Source organism: Natrix helvetica (genome assembly GCF_964273705.1).
Source record: "Natrix helvetica genome assembly, chromosome: 1".
Lineage (NCBI taxonomy): Eukaryota > Metazoa > Chordata > Lepidosauria > Squamata > Natricidae > Natrix > Natrix helvetica.
This window is the reverse complement of record NC_138548.1, coordinates 57,159,025-57,180,631: the sequence shown is the minus strand read 5'-3', so window position 1 is coordinate 57,180,631 and position 21,607 is coordinate 57,159,025. Positions and strand designations below refer to the sequence as shown.

The window sequence follows — 21,607 nt, the reverse complement described above, 5'->3', positions numbered from 1 at the left end:
AGGAGTTACGCCGATTCCTGCAAAAGTATGAAGTTTACAGTATACAGTATTTCTTTTCCCAGTTGCAGTCAAGCAAAATTGGAATTCAATTTCTCTACAGTGGAATGAAGGATAAATAAGGCTCCTGCTTGTGCTGCTGCAAGATAGGCCATGCAAGATAGCCTCTATAAAGCCAGAATGTTAAATTTTAGACCAATGTGTTGAACTTCAGTACTAAGAAAAGTGTCAAGGTTAAAAAAAAACACACGTATTTATAACCTTTTTTTCTTCAGAGTTCAGTATATTAGAGTTGCACATGTTTTGTAAATGGCCCACTCAATGTAATTCCTGAACAGCAGAATGCAGAAGCCTGAAAAAGGCTTTAATGAATAGTATTCTTTGCTGTGTAAGGTCAAAAGGATTTATGAACCATTTTCAAAGCACATGCAGACCTTTTTTTTCACTGCCCCATTAATATCTTCAGAGATTTTTAACCATTCAGTGGTACCTGGTAATAACCAGGACTGAGTAAAAACTAGTTTCTCCATCACTTCTCCAATATTATTACTGGCTACATCAGGGGTGTCAAACTCATGGACTGCAGGCTGGATGTATCACGTGCTGGCCACCCCACCCCCATTTTAGTGAAGGGGAAAAAGTCGCTTGACATGATGATGTGAGTTTGTCACCCCTGGTCTATATTATTGGTTTGTTGTGATTTTTTTTCATTGCAACCTAAATGGTAGTCTGAATTTGGATTCATCAAGGAGTTGCATCATGTATCCTGTCCATTGCGAGAAGATCTTTTGGGGAACTGGATGGATAAGAAATTGGGCAAAACCATAATGGATGTCAGCCTCTGTTTCGCTATTTGCTTTCAGCTGCCATTGAAACGGGGAAGAGGGGGGCTGGTATTTGGGAGGAGAAGTTTAAGTACAGGAGAGGTTGTAAAAAGGGAGTTTTGGTCTCACCGTCTACTGCACATGCTGGAGATTAGTGCTTGGTGTCGGTCAAGGCCAACCGTCCTGCATACCAACCTGATGATGCTCCTTGAAGATGGAACTCATATGACATCTACGCCGGAAATAAAGGACAGGATAGGGCGGGTGTGAGTGGGCAGGGCCGGCTGATAATCGAAGCTACCGGTGCGCCCGAACTGGTCCGAACTGGCTGAATACCATCTTTGACTAGGATGTATCTATATGTATAAAGATCAGAATTGTACAATCAGTGGTTTTCCCCTGGTGATCCTTTCATGGGAGCAAAACTTGGACTTTGAAGAAGCAGGATAGAAGAAACACTGATGCTTTAGAACTTTGATGTTAAAGAAAATTCTGAAGAATACCATGGATAACCAGGAAAGCAAACAGATACATCATTGAACAAATCAACCTAGGATTTTCACTTGAGGCAAAAATGACCAATCTCAAATTATCATACTTTGGACACATTATATAAAGACCTAGCTCTTTGGGGGGTGTTAGGAAAGTTGAAAGGAAAGACAAGATGACCATCGGCAATGTGAATGGACTCAGTTACTCAAGGAGATGGGTGCACCATTGGAAGACCCGAAGAAACAGTTTGGGCACAGATTGTAATGGAGAAAATCTATTGCCAAGAGTTGACACCGACTTGATGGCACATAGTCAATATGTGAACTGTTTGTGATATTTTAACAAACTACCATTAAAAATCATAATTTAATACAGTATCTTGAAGCCAACCATGTGGCATAGTTGGAGGTGAATTTTCATTCTAATCTGTTTTCTAAAGAGTTTCAATGAAGTGACAACAGCAGCAATAGCTGCGGGGTTTCTCTGGAGTTACTGCATCTGTTTAGTTATAAAGCTATAAAGCTGTTCATCTCGCTCTACCTCAATTCTGCAGCCAATCTATTTGCATTAAAAAAATCTGTATATTAACATATTAATCTTCAGTTCTCTCTTTTTCTGCAATGGAAGTTAGGACCATAGAAGGTCTTGAAAGTCTTGCAGTGAAGAGTTTTTAGGAATACAAATGATGGATCAGGTCTGCTGTGAATGATCTATTGCCTCTTTTCTAGGAAATAATGAGCAGCCATAATTGCTGGCAGTCATTGATAGTCTTCTTTTTCATGAATTCGTATACTTCCAACTTAAAATCAGTCACGTTGTTTGCTATTTTGCAGCTTTTGAAAATGAATTCTACAGGTTAACAATAAGCAGCTCCAGAATCCCAGTAAAAGAAGCAGCTGCTTTAAAAAGTGTTAGACAGATGCTGAAGTAGCTTTTTGAGGACACCTTCTGAAGTTAAAATTGATGTGCTGCATATCTCAGTTGTGTGAAGGGTAGTTCTTTATTATTTTGAATTGCTCGAGTCACTCCCACACAGTAATTTAGGTGTGGACAGGCCAAAAGTGGATTGCTGCTGGTTCAGCCCGGTTTGGCCGAACCGGTGGTGGAATTCAGGCCTGGGTCGCAGAACCGGCAGTGACCCAGGCCTGCCATGCCCCTGAACCAGTTCCCTCGCTTGTCCACCGCCATTTTGGATTTTAGTGACTGCGTGTGCACAGTTCACTAAATTGTTCTTCGCATGCACGTTGCACCCAGGTTGTGAACCGGCAGTAACGCCAGCAGCAACCCACCCCTGGAACAAGTCTTAAACTGGTACAAAGGCATTATAACAATAACATTAAATTCATGGAATAAGATAGAATTATTGGCTCTCCACCTTTAAAAATAGTCAAATATTTTCATGAATAGCAAATCTTTAAATGGTCACAAATGACACACTGAATTATCAAACAGATAATTAATGCAATTTCTATTTGTTCACTAGAGGTCTCTGTTGCTCTATATTACCCTCTAGTTTGATTTCTAAAGGAGTTCTGAGTAAGAATAATTTTGTTTTGGAGATCTGGAAGTCAGATCTGCCTGATTCAACCAAATATTGACATTAGTCTGTGGGAAACTCTTTGTACGTACCCTCTCAGTAACTACCTTTCTTACTAACAATGCAATTTCTCAGTGAATACTGCCATTGTTCTACAGCATAATCAGTATAATTTTGTGTAGCTTTTACTGGTCAATAGTCCCAAAGCTTTTTACAGCATTTGAAAGGAAATATATAGCATCTGGCAGAATGCTCCTCCAACCCACAATCTGATTCATTGGGAATGTGCCACAGCCTTTTATACATTATCTGCCTATGGCCTAAAGTGCTGCAATGGACTCTTCCATTAAAAATGTTACCATCTCTTTGAGCTGTTTGTTTAGAAGAAAACCAAGTTCAACATTTATCAGGATTTAAATAAATCTCAGCAAATTTCTCGATGTTTCTAGTTTTCTGGGACACAGACATTACTGATTTGTGGCAATGCTTATCCCTCAAATACAAATCTGGATACTAGAGAATAAAACTATTTTGTTTCTAGCCCATTATAACCTAATATGTGATCCATGCCAAGAATTATTATAGAAGACTTGACAACATATCATGAATGGGAGCACATTAGACATTGAGGGCCATCTTCTTCATTGAGGGACATTGTTATATTTAGCAATATATTTTAAAAAAGGGAAAATCCAGTGCAGACTAGGTTTCAGCATTGATCGGTAAGGGATTCAGAGTTTTAAAGAAGAGATTTAGGGTTTTCCATGACCCACAAATTCTAGCTTGCCCACTCTAATCTAACATTAGTAGTGTAATATCTGCATTTTACCTAGATGACAAAGGTAATTGACTTGCCATGCAAATTTACTGAATAAAAACTGATAAACTGTAAGCCCATATTAAACCAGAATAAGAGTTATTCAGCATACTGCAGATCCATTCACTTCAGAAATTCAAGCGGGAGATCATACAACCAGGTTGAAAGACAGAATTCCAGTCTAATAGTAACTCAGCTGAGCTGGCAGGAAGGCAGCCCACCAACTGTGTATGATGGTGTACAAAGTACTTAATGAATCTCCCATTTTAGAATGCCTGTAGGGACCTTGAAGCACATAGATGGCCACAGTATCTTTTATATGCACAGGAACATCTGCTGGGTGGCTTTCAAAAGAGATCCAGTGAGGTTTCTTATGCTAGTTAACATAAAAGAACAGTTTGATAATCTGACATTATTGCCTCCGTAAAAGCAGCCACACCAAGGCAAAAACAGCCATACTATTGACTCCATAAAAACAGCCATACTACAGATGTAAATTGGAATACAATTTAGAACATTAGCCTGTTTGGTTTATGAACCTAATTAGCAAAACAAACAAGATAAAGCCAACAAAATAACTACAGTTGCATAATTTTTAAAGTGTGAGACTGAAATCAACTGAGTTGAGTAACAAATGGTTGCTAAGAGTAAGCAAACTAAATCCTGACCCTAATACTTTGTTTATACACTCAGTGTGCATTTACTTCTAAATGAATGTTTTCACCAAGTGCCTTGGACTGAGCTGAATAGTTACAACAGAGGAGGCTACCATTTTTAAAATTATGAGCTATACTTTCAGTATTTGCAACCATTTCCTGTTTTTTTCTTCTTCTTCCAGTCACTAAGATTTAAATGCACAACAGGTCTTAACTGAAGTCAACTGCATATATCTTTCTAATTAAATCAATATGGCTTTTCTTTATATACACTTATCAATCACATAGTTGAAGCACTGACAGATTACCGTGTCTATATACAAGGCTTGTAATAAGTCATAACTTACATTATCAAGTTTGGGTTGTGGCTGCGGCTTTCAAATGTGTACCTCTTGGTTCTCATCCAACACCTTATACCAGCTGGCTAGCGAATTTTGGGAACTGAAGTCTACACATATTAAAATAGAGAAACACTAACTTACATTCACCACACCATGCTGACTTTCCTTTGGATTAGTTAACTCAGGTTTTGGCTCTGGATTTGTGCTTATACTTTCAGCTGTGCCTGTTAAGTCCATATGGTCTTGATTTTTTTGTCTGTATATAAGCACTTTTCCAGAAACTAAAAATTCTATGATTTTTAGTTCTTGAAAGACTATTCCTATAGGGAGAACCTTTATTTCTCAAAGTAAACTTTCTCAAAGTAAACCGTGAACTGGGACCAGTCTGTGGCATGCCAGAAACCAGGCTACACAACCAAGCGAAGCCCTATTAACGGGATGCAGGCAGCACACAAAAACCTCTTATCCATGGAACTGGTCCCTAGTGCCAAAAGGTTGGGGGAAATTGTGTTAGACCAGGGTGTCAAACACCCCAGCCTGCAGGCTGCTTAGATTTGGCCCACGGGGCTGCTTGGAAATAGCAAAGGACCAGCCCATGGTGCCTCTGCTAGCAGAAATTGGGTGTAGGTGGCTGCACACGCATACCCCATCCCCAGCAACAGGCTTTGGCCGCCAGAGTGCTGCAAGAGGCCTTCCAGGCCCAAAACAGGGCCTCCAGAGTGCTGCAGGAGGATGTCCTTGATTATAAAAGGGAGGAAAGTTAAAATATTTTACCTTTCAGGCTTAAATTATTCTGCTACTATAGCCTATGTCAATAATTGATAATTCTAGTCTTCCTATGGAGTCAGCTTCTTGATCTGGTCTCTCTCTTATAAAGTGATCAAGTAAGTATTAAAAAAATAAAATCACAGAAATGTCCGCCTCTCTATTTTTATAAGTGTATAAAACCATGTCTGCGGAGGTGCGATCCCATGTCATGCCCACATGTCCACCACCACCACCCACCACCACCACGGCCCTCCAAGATCAAGCACAACCCTGATGTGGCCTTCTTCTAGACTTTCCTAAATAAGCATTCTTGCACTGTCATCTCTACTACCACACCTTACCAATCCAGAAGTCCATTTCAGTTCTGCTTCATACTACTAGTTTAGCGTTCTAATCCTAACACTGGGACTCTTCTGAAGAGATACACAGGATATGTTAAATTTATATACACATATTTGTCATGCTGGCAAAGTGCCTTTGACTTGAGTTGAAATAATACTGCATTATTTTGCCAAGAGCACTGTCCTCATAAAAAGCTTGTTGCTGGGGTTGGAATAAAATTGGCCAGCTGCTCCTAGCAAATGTGAAACAGCTTGTGTTTGTGAGCTGTATGCTGATTGCATGCATTATTCGATATTGTGTGCAAACCTCCCTCAGATATTCATGCCACCACTTATCTCTGAAGTCCATGATATACATATGATCTCTTGGAGAGCACCATACCTACTTGGAAATCGTTCTGGGTTTCCTTGTCTTAGAGAACTCCTCCACTTACATTTCATTGAAACACCTTTAAATCAACTGGTTCAAAAGCCTTACTTATTGTATATTAACACTTATATATAATCAATAAAAACTCACAGGTCATATTGCTATAACACTTATTCCACGGATCAAAATTTTCGTCTGTTATCTCTATTCCGCTTTGTCCAAGCATGCAGTGTTTCAGCCAAAGGCAGTTGGCCTGAGTGATTAGAGCTGCTGATGCTTAGGTGCGATTCTGGCAGAAAGCAAGAGTGTTGGTTTTTTTGTGGACAAAAGTGAAGATGGAATCGTGCACGTACAGCTAGCTGGGAAGTATTAGGCAAAGCTTTAACTTGAGCTGAGTCACCAAACATTATAGCAGCTGGACTTGAAAGAAGTGTGAATTATTCAACACCTCTCTCCCCAGGACCTCTTTCCCCATATCTTCACGAGGCGGCCCTGGAAATCATATTTCACAAGTTCAGATTTTGTAATTCAAGACATTGAATACACAGAGCCAATGACTGATTTAATGTTATTATAGTATATTCCTATACGTATCTAATATGTATCTGGCAAGCAGCCTTAATTAATAGAATCTAGATAAATTCTTATGCGTTTCAACAAATGAGTGAGGTTGTTGATGATAAAATTATGAAGATATTGGGCAAAGCATAACAGAATTAGATAGTATACATAGATTCTATTGCAATTAATAGACAATTATGTCCAATTGATTTCACCCTTTGAGAACCCAACCCTGAAGTGGTTTGATTGGCATATAATGAATTGTTTCAGTGCTCTTGAAGTGTGCCTACTTTATGTGCTGGGGTCCAATTTATGTCATTCAAAATAGAATCCAGGGATTGATGAGATAATATAAAAGGACAAGAATCTGCACAAATATTGACTTCTTGTTTGGTTTTCTATTACTTCTTATGTCTGTGGTGCAACCAGAACACTGTCCTTATATTCTTCATTAAAAGAAAAATAAAATAAATTTGGGAAGGGATTATGCGGAGATATTTTTTCTTCTAAAGAATAACAACCAAACATCCATGTCTGCAGGGGAGAGGTGGCCAAATAACGTTGCATCACAATATCATTGCACAAATGACTTGAATTATGTACTTGTATCATTTTTCACCATGTTGATTAATACATCATTTGCACAATTACATCATGATGTCATCCAAATGCCAATACTGCCAAATTCTACTTTTTACCATCTCTGACTAGAATGAACTTTGATAGCAGATAGCTTTATTGCTTTTGCTTTTCCTATTATTGTTTTAGTCATAAGACTAATTATAAATTGATTTGAATAATTTGTTCCTTGCCTTATCTTTTATGCATCTTAACATCAACCTTTTTTTAAAAAAAAAGAGCAAATGATAAGTCAAATTGGTGGCATATATTTATTTTTAGAAATATATGCATTCTACTCACGTAGAATGCTATTTTCCCTTTTTGTATAACTAGGTTCCCTTTTTATCTACCTTTTAAAATTATTCTCTATTTTTGATACCATTGTTCTTTCTTTATTTCATCCCTCAGATGACAGGGATTATTGCTGTAATTGTCTTTGCATAACCAGAATACATTGCTGCTGAGTAACAATAATAATTCAGTATATTTAAGGAACATATCAGCAACAACTTATTTTTAGATTTATTCTGCTGTCAAGTGCAAAACCATACATTCTATTTTGAAATCAGCATATATCCATGGAGCTCTTGGAATTTCTGAAACATGTTTCATAAATTCAAAGGTTGGAACATAAAAGAATTTTTTCAGAGTAAAAGAAGAAGAAATTTTCTTGCTTGCTAGAAATGCTGAAGAATAATGTGCGGGACTTTAGAAATAAGGCCTATTGAGCCCATTAGAATTAGGATGTCTGTGAATGCATCATAATGGAAATGAATTAGAACAAAAAAGGCTGTATATTTGCATAAATTTTCTATATGTTAAAATATATGCCAAGGGGGAGCAGTCTGTGGCCCCAGGGTTATATGTAGCTCTATGGCATTTTTTTCTTTTGCAGACCTTGAAATTCCTTTTAACTGTCATTGCTGAAAATTGGCTTTATTGTTTTCTGCCATTTTGACTGAAGGAATCATATTTAAGTTATAGTGTAGGTCATAAATAGGCTTAAAATAACATTAACAAACATACCTATATACATGGCCACCAACTATTCCCTTTTGCAGTTATTACAGCAAGTGTGATACAGAGGTAGTCCTCAACTTACAACCAAAACTGAGCCCAAATTTTCTGTTGCTAAGTGAAACATTTGTTAACTGAATTTTGCTCAACTTTAAGACTTTTCTTGTCACAATTGTTAAGTGAATCACTGCAGTTGATAAATTTGTAACACGGTTGTTAAGTAAATCTGGCTTCCCCATTGACTTAGCTTGTCAGAAGATCGCAAGAGGAGATCACATGACTCTGGGGCACTGCAACTGTCATAAATATGAGCCAGTTGCCAAGCATCTAAATTTTGATAATGTGACCACAGAGATGCTGCAACAAATGGTCATGTCACTTTTTTCAGTGATGTAACATTGAATGGTCACTAAATGAACTTTTGTAACTTGAGGATTACCTATTAAGATATTAGGCTAGAAATTGGGAAACTGTGACTTCTACTCCCATTTTCAGTACAGTCAAACTCAGTTGGGTGACTTTGACAGTCACTTTTTCTTTGTCCTATGAAGGAGGCAATGGCAAAACACTTCTGGAAAAAAAAGTTGCCAAAAAAAACCAACAGAGATTTTTCCAGGCAGTCTCCAAGTATCATATAAGGTTGAATGGAAGAAAAAAAAATATTCTCCTTTTGTTTCACAATGTTCAGTTCCACATATCAAAGTGGAGAGAAGCATGTTTGCATTCAAAACCATTGTTTGCTTCTTTTAACAAACATTAATCCCTTGCAGCAGTTTATTATCCATTCAATTTCTATTAACACTAAAATGTCTAAAATCTAATCACTTTCTCATCCTTAATACTAAATATTCTACCAAAATACACATATATTGTCTATATACTTCTGGTTTTTCAGCATTCATATATAGCTTGTGAATGTTCATTACATTTCCTCCCTCCTGGACTTTTATTTTAAACAGTAATTATCATACTTACACTTCTTGTATCCAACACTTGCTATCAGCCATTTATGTTATTAGCAAACAGCACAGCTGATGTAAAAGTACATGTGTATTCATGTTTTCCATCAATGCACTTCTAATGTGTTACATAAGCATTCCTGATAACATTTGTAAACACCATCTTCTTTTATTCCCTGAGCAATGTTGATTCATTTCCTATGTAATTTATTTACTACCACACATACTTTTACTTCCACCATATATCACTTTTATCATATTCAGCATCCTAACTTTCAACTCCATACTTTTACAGAACATTTCATAACTAAAATCCTTTTACTTTATATAAATCAACAAACGTACACTAATCCTTTTTTCCTCACATTTGTATAGTGATGCGCTGAAGAGCAAAAATCTGAGCTGCACAACTCCAGCTTCGCATAAAGTCACATTGCATTTCACAAATGTTGCTTGCCTTGTTTTGATCAGAATTCTGCCAAACGCTTCCCAGACATACTTAAGAAACTACTCCATTTATAATTTCAGCATTCGTTCTTGCTGCCTTTCTCTCCGCATAGAATGCAGTCTTCACATGCATATTAAGTAAGTTGGGCAGCAACAACCTTTCTATAGTTACACTCTTTACACTTGGGGCTACGTTTAGCGTTCCCATTAATATATATGCCTCCCCTTTCACTACTTTTTTCTTGGACACCAATGTTTCTATCATTTGTTTCAGTTGTACAGTTTAAATTATCTTGCATGATAAATCTGTAAAATTATTGAATCCCTTCTCTTCCACTAAATCTCATTTTACTTTCATTCACCCTGTTGAAATCTCCTTCTATAGCCCTCTTTGTTACTCCTGAAATAATATTTTACTTCCATCCAAATCTTTATTTTTTGTAACCCATGTAAAGAATTTCTTGCTGTCTTTGGCTATAGTTTCTAACCATACGTGATACCCATCCTCCTTCCCTCCCTCCTGTCCTCCCTCCCTCCCTCCTTCTCTCTCTTTCTTGTTTTTTTTAGATGACTTTTTCAGGTACATAAAAATAAAGAAACATTTAATACTACCATTATGACAAACAAAAACTAATACTCTGGTATTTGGATCCTCTGCTAATAACCAAATGTTGATCCTCAGCCATCAAGGGATTGCCCAACTTTCATAAGCCAAGGCAGCATCATAAGCAAAACAAATTTAAGACCAGCCTGGACATTGGCATATGAAGTCTTGTAGGCAAAAGGGAAGAATGGCGTGCCAATGGGAAGGTGGAGTGCAGTAGAAAGCAAGGCAGGCGCTGGTTGGCAACTTAGGTAGCAGCAGCAAAGCAGTCCACCCAAGTACTAGCAAATTCCAAGAGACAACAAGGTTGAGAAAGGAAGGGTGGTTATTTTAACTCCCACATTGAAAGGACAAAACATAAAAGATACTGGAAGAGCCAAACACACTAGATACACAGAAGGCATTGACAAAGTTGAAATTGGGAAATACAGTAGGCACAAGGGAAACCAGGATGAGTCACCTATTTTAGGTATAGGAAGAGTGACTGAGCTGGACGAGTCTATCCAGATGGAGGTAAAAAGTGAAGGGATTTCATAGGAAGGCTGAATACAGAGCATAGAGCTCTTCTTTGCATTCTTTCTAGTGTTTCAACATCTTTTTTGTACTTGGTGGCCAAAATTAAATGCTATATTCCAAGTATGGTCTTACCAAGCCATTAAAAAATGGTACTAATACTTTATGTGATCTGTTGATGCAGTCTAGGGCTGTGTTGGCTTTTTTGGCAGCTGCCACACACTGCTGGCTTATATTTAAGTGGTTGTTCACTAGGACTTCTAGAGGCCCCTTACACTTACTGCTGTTAAGTTAAGTACCACTTATTCTGTACCTGTGCATTTGGATTGTCTTAGCTAAGTGTAAACCTTACTTTTCTCACCCCGTTTTTTTGGATAGAGCCTAATGTTCAAATCTGTCAGTATCCTTCTGGATCTTGAGCTTATCTTCTAAAGTGTTGGCTATTCCCCCCAGCTTGGTATCATTTGCAAATTTAATTAGTTCCCCTTCTATTCCCTCATCTAAACATTTATGAAGATGTTGAAGAGTACTGGGCCTAAGATAGAACCTTAGTGCCTCACTGCATGCTTCCCTCCATATAGATGTAGTTCCACTGAGGATCACACTTTGAGTCCAGTTGGTGAGCCAGTTGTGAATCCATCTGGTGGTAATGCTATATAGCCAGTGTTTTTCTATCTTATAAGTAATTGTCAAATGCCTTAACTAAAGTCCAAATATATTATTTCCATGGCATTTTGCTGGTTGTTAGGCTAGATATTAGCAGGAATACCAAAATAATGTACAAGAGTGGGAAAATTGGGAAGTAAGTGAGAGAGCATACTATTGTTCACTGGAAATAAAGTTTTTCTTTGTGGTGGCCTTACTCCAATGGCAATAGGAAGGTGTCTTTCATGGATTTGTCACCATGCCTGTATTACTGATTTACAGGAAGGTTTGCTTTGATTTTTAATGATTTAGGGTCATTCTCACATAACCCTAAAATCCCATTCACACTTTACAAACATTCACATAATAAAAAGAGATCTAACAAAGTTCAGCTTCATCTACTATAACTCACTTTTGAAAGACGAAGACGTAATTTTGCAGTTTTTACAATTATAGACCATGAGCTGATTTACAAAGGTATCTCTGTGATAAAATAATTAAGACACATATGAATGAATTTGCCCTTTAAAAATATGACATGTGTTCAACAGTATTTTTCCTCAGAATGTGCTGGTGAAAATACGGTTAAGTGTAATAAATCAAAACACAATTGTTCAAAAAATCCTTCAAGAAATTTTATGAAGCACAGATGACAGAAAAAACTGTGGCAGTCTCCTATTGTTTATTTTTAAATTTTTAGTGAAGAAATGCCACAATATTTTCAGGTTTCCATTTATATCTACAGATGTTCAAAGTTCTTGTTATTAAGGAACATCCTTATTTCTGATTTCTGTCCTGCTGAATCACTACCTTTATAATAATATAACTGGAAATATGGTGTGGAAAGTTATCACCCAGCCCTCTCCCAGAAAAATGAAATATCCCAGGAAATATTGAAATGGCAGAATATTATATTTCCCCGGATGTGAAAAGGAAGAAACATGTTTTAAAGACAGCATAGCTCCCTGCAGCTTCCTGCCCCCACCCACTTTGTCAATGGGCCATTAAGATGGCCAAGCCAGGCCCTTTACATAATAGAGTTATCCCCTTCAGCTCCAGGAGGATGGGATTAAGGCATGATAATATTTACCCAACTCACCACATGGCATCTGAGAACTCAAGCAAACCTGGATTCAAAACACAGCATAGAGAGTTGCCCCTGTATGGCCCCATGGGAGTCTGACAACCAATCAGAATACAAGCTCAAGATCAAAGGCCAGAGAGGGCATAAAACCAGGGACTCAGCATCTCAATCCTTCCTTCTTTTCTTCTCCCCAACATTGAAGCATGTGATCACCTTTTTTGTTCAGGACTCAAGCCATGTGGTCCTGTCCACCATTAAACTATCTTTCCAAGCAGCCTCCATGTCTCCAGTGTCTTTTTTCCCACTTGGAGCCGAACCCATTGTTTCTTCCAACAATGGGATCTATGGAAGGTTATATCGCTCACCTAGATTTTTAGAACTTAATCTATGGATTTAACTTTTAAATAACATATCTCATTTATAAATTCATATTTTATGACACTGATGATATATAGCATACAGTCTGCAATTTCACATTATGATGAGCTCATTTTGTAGTGGTAAGGTTTTTACACCAAGCAAATATTTTATATAAGAAAGAAAGCCTATCTGCTTGGGCAGATTACATTTATTTAGGCATATTTGGCTCAGAGATAAAAACTGGAAATCTGACAGATTGTAGATATAAGAAAGGCACATGCAGATAAAGTATATGATTGGTCTGATGTAGCAACTCCAGTAGAAATCTGAAGACTGGAAGGGGAAACTAATGAGATTGAAAAATGACACTAAATCATAACTTGCAAATCTCAGTGAGAGTAGAGAAATTCACATGCAACCATAGTTGCATAAACCTACTAAAGAAAGTGACATTGAGAATGATACAGAGTTCAGTTCCGACTGGAATATAAATGAAAAGAAAGGACGCTCAAGGATCTCAATGATGTACAAAAAAAATAAACCTTATAGTATAACATATCTAATTCATCAAATAATTTATTCTTCCAGTCAACAAACCTACACATAGATCATTTTTATATACTACAATTCAAGTGCACTAGATTCAGGAATGTTTGTTTTGATTATTATATAGAACTCTAAAATATGGATATTTCAGACAATGATATTAATCCGTTTATATAAGAAAATGGAAGCATTAAAGGAAAATGAGAACCCTTTATTCTTATGAATATATTGTCATTTTATTCTCATTTTTTTTCTGTTATGCATAAGATTAGAACTCAAAATCTTCTGGTTTCTAGCCCAATGACTTCATCACTACACTGGTTTTCTTGTTCTCATTCTTTTGTTGTTAGTTGCGAAGTCGTGTCCGACCCATTGTGACCCCATGGACAATGTTCCTCCAGGCCTTCCTGTTCTCTACCATCCTCTGGAATCCATTAAGCTCATGCCCACTGCTTTGGTAACTCCATCCAGACACTTCAAAATAGCATGATAAGCTTTTTCTATATTGCCATATTGTTTTATATTAAAAAAAAACATGTTTACATAATAGTACATTGTTTTTTTATTGGGTGTATATGATACTTCATAATATCACTGTATTTTCAAATATAATAAATAAAAATACAGTAAAACTTCACTGGTTAGTCATACTGAAATGACTAATTGATGTCATTATTTTATTTATTTTTACCCAGCCCTTATTATTTTTCTAAACTCAAGGCAGCAAACATGCCTAATGCATCCTCCTTCATCCTCCTATTTTCCCACAGCAACCATCTTGTGATCTGGGTTGGGCAGAGATGGTGTGACCAGCCTAATGTCACCCAGACGGCATTCATGGCTAAAATGGGAATAGGACTCATGGTGTCCCGGTTTCTAGCCTGGTGCCTTAACCACTACATCAAAGTGATTAATTCCTCCAATCAAAGAAAAGGTGGAAAATTCACCCTTTCCACATGTATGGAAGGGGACTTACTTTGTAACTCTACAATTTTCTTGGAACTATGGTCTCCACAAGAGATTTTAAAGCAGGAACTGAACAGCTGCATATCAGGAATGGTGAAATTGGTAATCCTTGTATCAATTCAGGATGGATTAGACATCCTTGCAGATATCTCCCAAACTGTATGATTTTCCAATCGCACTAGACAGAGGTCAACCTTTCAAGAAGAGAAATTATCCATAAGATACCATTATAGAATTTTCTGCTTTCCAGAATATGAAACAGTGTGATCTGAAGCTGCCCAAACTATCAAACCTCTGGCTTCTCTTACTTTGGAATATAAGGACAGAGAAACATTTCTACAGAGTAAAGGCTAGTTCTTACTGGAATGTATTCTAATAATTTTATACAATTTACAGCTGAATATGTGAAACGATTTCATTAGTATCAATGAAGTGGGAACATTATCTGAAGTGTCAATTCAAGCCACAACTGAGTGCTGCTGTCGTAAAATTAAGAGTATACAAACATGTATATTGATCTTTGTGTAAAATAGCAAAATGTTTTGAAATGCAGAAGAGGTTGGACTCTTTCTCCATATGGGCCAACAATGTCTATTTAGGAAGAGATCTTCTTTATATGTTACTTGCTTTGTAACAGGAAATGTCAACAGCTGCCTCGAAGTCGTTTTGCATGCAAAACATAGCCTTTACCACTAGGTTTGGAAGCTGTAACAAGTAAATGTGCAATTCTACAGACAGAACTGCTTTGCAAAGTATTTGGTGTTTTTTTTTTCTTATCTTGGGCCCCAGGGAAAAGACTGAAATGCAGGCACTGAATATTTGACAGTATTCTAGAGAGGATTTCTCAATCTTTCTACAATCATGAATTACTGAATGAACATTTTAAAAGTGCAAGCTCACCAATTAAAGAAACACACTTCTTCCTTGATTTTTGCCTTTGAGAATACAGGCATTCACATTTTTGCTGAACTAGAAGTTTATGATTGTATTTGTTTATGTTTTTTCATCTTTTCAGTTATGAAGGCCCAGTTAAACTAAATTTTGTACCAGAACATTAAACTGAAAACAGCATATTTATTTACCATTTGAAACACTATTAACAACTCTTAGTGTAAATTTTTTGAACAAAAATATTCTTCATAAAAAACCCTTGAGTGCTTAAGGATCTACTGGCCAGCATTTTTAAATATTCATCAACAATTTACCTAATTGCACTTTGGATGTCTTTTTGAACTGATTAGATTATTTAATACAGTACATGCAGTATCATGACCTGTTCATTATAATTATATTATTAGTAGGATCTTTCCAGCTGATAGCTGACATATGTAGGGAGACAGGTTGAAGAACTAAATCAACTTTGGCTAGTTTGCTTGGGAAAGAGGATCTCTTTCTTGCTGAAAATCACAGAGCAAATGCACCCAAGCGCCTTGCTTTGGCCCACTTTTCCATGCACATATCTGAAAAGATTTGTATATATCTCAGTGCAGCTGATCCAGGTCAAAAATCACTTAAAGTAATTGACACTTTGGAAGTGTATAATTCATTTGAAATCTGCTCTCCTTTTTTTCTTCTCACTGCATCATTTGTCGGTAACTTTTTTGCCATTATTTTCTGTCAATCAGTCAATGGTTGAAGAACATGATTATCATATTTCATATGATATTTCAGCTCAAATGCTGAAACAACATTGGTAGTCATAGCTATAAATTCTACTGGCTTCAATGAAAAGTACTGATCAAGCTGATCACATTAAATGCCAAACTATTCTCCACGTTTCAGCTTTCCTTTCTCCCAAGGTCTTGAATATTTGGTGTTTTAATGATTAGGGCTATGGAAAATTGGAGTTTGAAAGAGAAAGATCCACAAGAGTACCTATGCAACCCCTGCCAGCAACTATTTCAATTAAATGTCTCTTTTTGGAATCCTGCTGCAGCTAGTTTAAAAAATCACCAACAAGAATATGTGAGCACCCTTGCATGCTCCAAAGCACCCTTTTCCCTTGAAATCCACAGAGCATTACTTAAGAACCGCATGGGTAAGAAATCTCCAAGCAAGGCTCTGTGATCTATAGATTTGTGCTTAGTCTGTTTTAGCTTTTTCCCTTTCTCTTCTGCATTCAGATAGTGGAAACAGTGACTCTTGAGATGAGGAAATGCCAGAAATATTATTGTGAGCGTGCAGGTTATTCTAAAATGTAGGTTGTCTTGGAATACAAATATTGGATTGACTCATTGTTCTTAGTCCATTAACTCAACAAAATGTCTATGTCTCTCAGATCTGTAATCTTCAGAGACCACCTTTGAAAATCTCTTTCTAAAAAATGGAAAAGTTGAGGGAATAAAGCAAAATGTGACAAACATATTTCTCTTATAAAAGTCCTCATAAAACATCTCTCTGGGGAAATAATTTCCCAGATGCTCCACAGACACACTTCAGAAAGAAGGGATATTAGATTGGAAAAGAACATGAGAGTTTTTCAAAGTAATGTAATTTTAGAAAATGGCAAAGAAAGGGAGAAGGAAATAGGTAATATTTTTAGGGATAGGCTAATGATAAGTATTAGTCCCCATCTTCTTCCACTCTAGCTGAATTCCATATATTTGCTCTTTCAAATTTGCCTTTGGAACTGTTCTAGGAAGAGCAGATGATATTACAGAGGGAGGGTGAAGGAAGATGGAGAAGTAGTTAAGCAGTCCCCGTTCAGCTCTGCATTCTACATATCTGTTACCAGAAACAAAAAAATGTTTGTTTTTAAAGAGTATGTTTTAGGCTTTTGCACAGAATGTAAATTGCATCTCATGTAGTTTCTCTTTTTACATTCATTTTTGATGTATACATCAACCTTCTCCAGCCTGACACTTCAGGCTTATTCTGAGCGTTACAATCTGGAGATTGCCAGATTGGAGACAGCTGATATATATATGATTGTACACGAAAATTACAGAAGCTTTGTCACCATTTAAACTAGACAAACAACGCAATTAATGCATGCAGCAATCCCTTAATTGTGTGCTGAGAAAAATCACTATTGTAGCATTAAACAAATCTATGTAGACCACTATAGCATTTTTCCTATATATGATTATAGGGGATTATATAATTCCTTTTTATATAACCCCATCATTTTCTGAATTTAAATATTAATCACATACTTGCCACCTAAAAAGCTGAGGATAGGTTATCTCTAGTCATCTTCTGTTACCTAACCCACAGTTTCTTTCCTACATGCATTAGTACCAAATTATTACTTGCCTTGCTTCTCTAGCACCGACCCTTCATTCAACACTTTCTGTTAACAGAGCTCACCTAGTCACTTTTAGGTCCTACAACTCTGAACTGGGATTGGCAATAAGTGTATTGCAAAGCTGTATGTCCTTCTCCAATAGAATCCAATTTCCCTCCATCTTGAAACTATGAAGCATTTTTGACTCTCTTAGCAAAGTTAGAACAATAAATTTAAGATTTACGAGTGTGTATGTGTTTAATTCATTGTCTTTCCTCAAACCAGTCAAATTGTTGAAATTAAACTAGGTGCCAATTTAGTATACTTGAATCCTCAATAGAAAAAGGAAATAATAGGTTTCCACTAAGCATATCTTAGTTAAATAACAAACATACACTTGGAAATGTGAAGATAACGAGACTTGCATAGGTGATGAAAGGAAACTCCCCCTTTTTTTTTGAACAGCAGTTTGAACAAAACTCGATTTGAACTTCACATTTCAAAGCTGCAATTAATTAATGAATCAGCATGCAACAATCCGGTAAACCAGCATGAGAAATCAGTCCCAGGCATAAAGATGAAAGCATAGCTGGGAATGACTTTTCTTGCAAAGAAGAAAGGATTCTATTCTACAAAGCAGTCTGGGAGGCAGGAGGGCCATCGCAAGAAGTGCCTGTTATAAAGCCAATTTTCCCAGAGTCAGAGAAAGAAAGCCTTCCAGGGTTTTACACATGAGTTGCTGCATCCCCCCCCCCCCCCACACACTCCAAATGACTCCATGCTAGTTTATATGATGATAGTCATGTCTCTAGTCCTGCTGTAATGAGAGGGAATGAGGAAGGGAGAAAGCTATTCTCCAGAAAGCCTCTGAGGAAAGTGGCAAAAACTACCTGTGACAAAACTAACCTGCCTGGAGGAAACAGCTAGAAATGTGTCACAGCAACAAGCCTAGAGGGATATCCAGTCTCATACCCAGAAGCATGATAGGCTTCCGAAGAGCAGGACATGGTAGAGTTTGGTTGGCTCAGGCTTCACAGGATGAGCTGAAGGAGATGGGGAAATGGGGTATGAGACTCTTGCAACACAGGGGCTACATTATGCAGGCAACAGAAGTGTCCCTGACTTTGTCTCTCCTCCTATGTGTGTAGAGGTGGATGTTCTTGAAGACAGGCAGAAAGCAGCAGAGATCCTTTTTTTTTAAATGAATATTTGTTTTGCTAGTGTTAATTTTATATTCAGGGTCTAATCTAAGTTGGTCATTGGGACCAAAGGTTTATTCTTCCAAGTTTTCAATTTTATATTCAATTAGAAGTCAATGTGAACCAAAAGTAATGATAGATGCAAAGTACGAAACATATTTACAGACTGTAAGCATCACTTCTGTAATGCTGCCATTGTGGTCCAATAGTTAATAGACCCCTAAAGCTGGGAGAGAGAAACGGGCTCTGCCTATCCTTAAATCCAATAAACTCTTGTTCCTGTTTGGCAGGCTGGGCTCCTTAGAACTTCCTATCATACTTTTAATTGTTCTCAGATGGCTTCTTCATCCAAGGTGTTTTGACTCCAGGCTTTCTCTAAATATCAACTATTTAGATACCTTCAGACTTATTAATCATTTAGATAACTGTAGATTAGACCAGCTCTTCATAATCTGGTGCCCTAAAATAGGTTGGGTCTGGGCAGGGAATTCTAATCATTGCGATCCCAGCATGCCCAGAAAATGTCAGATTATAATGGCATAAATTAAAGTACAGTACATCAGGTGCAAACAAGCCTGCCCCAAACTGGTGCTTTCCAGAGGTGTCAAGACTGCCATGCCCAGAATGCACAGCCACAGCTGGGAATATTGGGACCAGAACTGACCCTTCTGAGGTGTGTCCAGATTTGAGAGAACCTGAGCTTCTGCTAAATACCAAGCATACCAACAGAAGGAGTCTTGTTTAAACAGAGGCAAACAACCCTAACTTTCCAGTTCTGGATTCGAATCCTTTCCACAGAGCACAACGAATGGCTGAGGATAATCCTCTCCCTAATTAACCTCACAAGGAACTCCAATACCCTTCTGAAGTCCACAGGGTCTCTTCGCCTCCTCCAATCTAAGTTTTTTTTTCTTCAGAAACTGGATTTATAGAGTTTTTCCTCAACAAAGGTAACTGCCAGACCTGGGACTAGTGCCTCGCTCAGCTTAGGGTAAGGTTAGGGTTAGGGTTGAAACGGACACATATCGGACTCGATTCCCAAGAGATGGGCATCTACTCGTCTCCAGCTAGAGCCCAGCGCCTACTGAGTCGTGCAGAGGCTCACCGAAGGCGGCAGCGGCGGCGTTTCAAAGCGGCCTTTCCAGCCCTTCCAGCAGGTGCGAGAGGCGGCCAGCGTCCGCGGCGGGCGAGGAAACGGCAGGGGGCTCTCCTCCCCCGGATGCAGCGCAACTGCCCAGGAACAGCCTTTTAGGGCAAGCCGTTCCAGCAGGTTTGCTTGGCAGTAGCCCCGGCTTCGGAACGACAAGCAGCCCACTAACCTTGCATGGTAACGGCAGCCCGGGCTCGCCCTCAGGTTCCTCGGCGTGGCGGGAAGCGAAGCCACCTTTCCCGCGCGTTCAAGGCTCCCGAGGGCGAGACGAAAAGCGCCTCGCCGCCCCGCGAACTTCCGTCCGGGACTAGGCAAGAAACTCTCTCCCCGCCCTCCCCGCATTTGCCCGCCGGGTGCCCCCCGTCCCCACCCCGCGGTCCGTCCTCCGGCCACAGCCGCCCCGGCTCTCGGCAAAGACTTGAGGGGAAGGGGCGAAGCTGGAAACTTTCCGGGCTTGCTCGGGAAGCGCAGTCCCACAAAACAGCCGCCCGCTCGGGGAAAGAAGGGGAAAGGGAAGGCGCTTCTCGGAGCCTTACCTGGGCGGCGGAGGAGGAGGAGGCTGCCTCACCCGCCGAGCTGGAGGAAGGCGGGGCGTAGGCTGCCGGGCGCAGGCATGACCCTCCCCCCGGCTGGGCACGCTCGGCTGGTCCTCGGCGGCGGCGGGAGAATTTCGGGTAGCGGGCGAGCGTCCGCAGCTGGAAGCAGCGCGGAGCCCAAGAGGCAGGGCGGCGGCGGCGGCGGCACAGGCGGAGTCAGAGCTGAGCTGGGGATGCGCCTGAGAGAGCAACGGGCGGAGATGCGCTGCTCCTCACGGCCCCTCCGGCTGCCGCAAAGCCTGGCTTCTCCTCCGGACGAGAGCGCCCGCCACTCGGCGCGCCTGCCGCCTCAGTGGGGCGCTGCCAACGCGGGGCTTCTGCTCCCGGCGCGCTTCTTCTCTTTTTTAACTTAAGGCAGAGCTTTTGCCTTTCCGTCCTGCGTCGCCTCCCTTTTCTTTCAGGGCTTCCAGCTCTGTTTTAGTCAACGGCAGTCAGGAAGCATAAGACCTCTTCCAGAGATTGTGCTCCATCTTTTTGCCCCCTCCTTCCCCCCCCCCCCTTTCTACCGTTGGAAGATCTTTAAACAACTCAGCCCCATGAATGTTTACTGTAATTTCAAAGTAAAATTCGTGGTCGTTAATGAAGCTTCCTTCCAACTGCACATCTCATTCAGCTTGTTGACTCGATTTACTGCATAAACGAACCAAGTTTTATACCAAGCAGTTGCCTCTTATCCTGAAACAATTCACATCGGCGATTACCAGGAATATCAGTATATTTATACCAGTACAATTCAACACCTCCCTTTACATGCCCCCTTCTTCCCTTGATGCAGAGCAGGGTATGTCAGTCCAGTCCCACCAAAGTTGCAACCTCAAGATGTTCTCACCTGTGCCAGAGGATATTTTCAAGAAAGGGGATGAAGCAATTTACCTAATGTAACCAAAACGGGTTTTTTTTTTAAATTTTTGGTTGAATGTTAATTTGCACCTCTCTCAGTATCTTTAACTGTAGCATATAAACTAACTCA

The 21,607-nt window shown here is 39.1% G+C and overlaps 1 protein-coding gene across 4 annotated transcripts in view; it reads right to left on the bottom strand.

Moving 5' to 3' along the window:
• Positions 1–21,152, bottom strand: part of SYNDIG1L (synapse differentiation inducing 1 like) — a 46,857-nt gene extending 25,705 nt beyond the window's left edge. For 3 of the 4 annotated variants that reach the window (XR_014173959.1, XR_014173960.1, XM_081937250.1), the window contains exon 1: positions 20,578–21,152. The gene's annotated coding sequence lies outside the window, so the exon portion shown is untranslated. Of the gene's footprint in view, positions 1–1,016; positions 1,096–20,577 lie in introns of those variants that run through there. The other variant, XM_081937251.1, reaches the window with a different exon arrangement.
• Between the last annotated feature and the right edge of the window lie 455 nt (positions 21,153–21,607).